Source organism: Chenopodium album, unplaced genomic scaffold (genome assembly GCF_948465745.1).
Source record: "Chenopodium album unplaced genomic scaffold, dcCheAlbu1.1 scaffold_150, whole genome shotgun sequence".
In the NCBI taxonomy this organism is placed as follows: domain Eukaryota; kingdom Viridiplantae; phylum Streptophyta; class Magnoliopsida; order Caryophyllales; family Amaranthaceae; genus Chenopodium; species Chenopodium album.
This window is the reverse complement of record NW_027665250.1, coordinates 1-2,500: the sequence shown is the minus strand read 5'-3', so window position 1 is coordinate 2,500 and position 2,500 is coordinate 1.

The window sequence follows — 2,500 nt, the reverse complement described above, 5'->3', positions numbered from 1 at the left end:
AATCAACATTGAATAACTATATTATAGCTATTCAACATTGAGTTGCCACCCTTCCCCTATAGAGCTTTATATAGTACCTCTGTTAAAATCCTAGTGAACACCCAACTGACAGTAACACAATAATGGGTCAAAACTTGTGAAAATGTGATAATAACACCCCTTTTTTTTTGGTGGAATCCAAAGAATGGGTATTAATCTACATTTTGACACTTTTATTTTTCCAGAAAATATTTTTTGTGGGCCCCAAAAAGGGAAAATACGGGAAAAAAAGCGGTAATTGGGAAAATATGAAAAACTGCTGAAACAGTCCAGAAGATGGGGAAAGCTTGGGAATAAGAGGGGGATGGGTTTTAAACACTTTTTACATCCCATATTTTCCATATTGTGTTTTTTTCGAGGTTCGGGACCGGGACCGAGAATATGCTGATTGACCCCAATACAGGGTGATTGGGGGGGACAGTTTATATGATACTTACATTACAAACAAACATGAATAGTTTGTTCAAATATATCAATCAACTCAACATTATCACATCACACATCATATCAACCAACACACATGTGAATAGTAACAATGAAAGTCACTATTGTCAAATCAATCATCATATGAATAATGTGTTCATTTCCATTACTATTGTCAAATCACAATCACTATTTTATGGGTACATCACATCACATGACTATTTTACCCATATTACATCACTTATGTAGCATAATTATACTTTTATGACATCACATCATATATACTTATATGACATCATCATAGTCAAGTCATATTACTTTATATATACTTTTATGACATCATTGTAGTCAAGTCACATCACTTCAATATACTTATATGACATCATTATACACATATGACATCACTCTACATCATGAATTTCAAAATAGAGTCAAAACTCATTCTTGGTACTTTATGGACATCTTTATCGGTGTCTTATGGTTTCAAACCTCCTTATATGACCCCAGGAGTCATCCAACACATTCAGTTCATTTTTTGAAAAAATAACAAAAATTAATCCGAAATCGTGTATTATAGCCTTCAATTTTGGACAATTTTCCACTTATTTTGACCAGAAAATAAAAAATGTCGAGGTGCTTACCATGGACCCTAATACACCTTGGGAGTCCAATTGACCCTAAGATGTATCCCCTAAGGTCTCAAGACTTTTCGCCACCGGGCCCCGTCACCTCAAAATTCCTCAAAAAGCGTGGATTATAGCCTTCAATTTTGGAAAATTTTTGACCTTTTTTCGCCCGGAAATAAAAATTGCCGAGATGTTTACCATGGTCCCTAATACCCTCCGGGAGTCCAATTGAGTGGGTGGAACCATCCAATATGCCTTAAAACGGTCAATTTACCCGTTCCAAATTTGCACCGATTTCGTAAACTGAAGCCTACCACGGCCATTTTGTACAACATAGAAGGGTCATATATGGTTCCAAACGTCATTATATGACCCTAAGATGTATCCCCTAAGGTCTCAAGACTTTTCGCCACCGGGCCCCGTCACCTCAAAATTCCTCAAAAAGCGTGGATTATAGCCTTCAATTTTGGTAATTTTTTGACCTTTTTTCGCCCAGAAATAAAAATTGCCGAGATGTTTACCATGGTCCCTAATACCCTCCGGGAGTCCAATTGAGTGGATGGAACCATCCAATATGCCTTAAAACGGTCAATTTCACCGTTTTCGTACACACCTCTTGTATTAGCTATAAGCTTTCACGTCGCCTGTATGTAGCCAGATAATGGTCGTATATGGGTCGAAACAATATTATCTGTCCCCGGGATGCATCCCGCAATGTTCCTTGACATTCCGACACCGGGTCCCGAAACCTCCTAAACCGCTCCGATTTCGTGTATATTATAGCCTTCATATTTTCCATCCGTATATCATTTTTTCACCCGTCGAGGTTATGCATCCAAGTACTTCCATGGGTTCCCAAAGGGCCTTGGGAGTCCTAAATAGTTCCCGAAAACATATCATTCATCCTTAATCATCTTGTCTTCAGGGCCTTGGGAGTCCTAAATATTGTCCGGTATGCCTTGTCCTTGGGTGCACATGTCTTGTGTACATGTCACACGGCCCCTTGTACCATACAACATCCCCACAACTTAGGCTTTGTGACATGTCTTAATCCCGTACTTAGCATATTTTATTATACGAGATACATCGCTAACCTCGTTTTCCAAAATATAGGTGTTTTTTAGGGAATAGGGTGGGGGGGAGGGACGAATCGAAGCGACATAGGGCTGAATCTCAGTGGATCGTGCAGCAAGGCCACTCTGCCACTTACAATTACCCCGTCGCGTATTTAAGTCGTCTGCAAAGGATTCAACCCGCCGCTCGGTAGAAATTGTACTTCAAGGCGGCTCTCACGGCGCATCCACCGCGCGAGCGTAGCCTACGACACGTGCCCATGGGGGCCGAAACCCCTACTGTAGGACGGCAATCGGGCGGCGGGCGCATGCGTCGCTTCTGGCCCGGATTCTGACTTA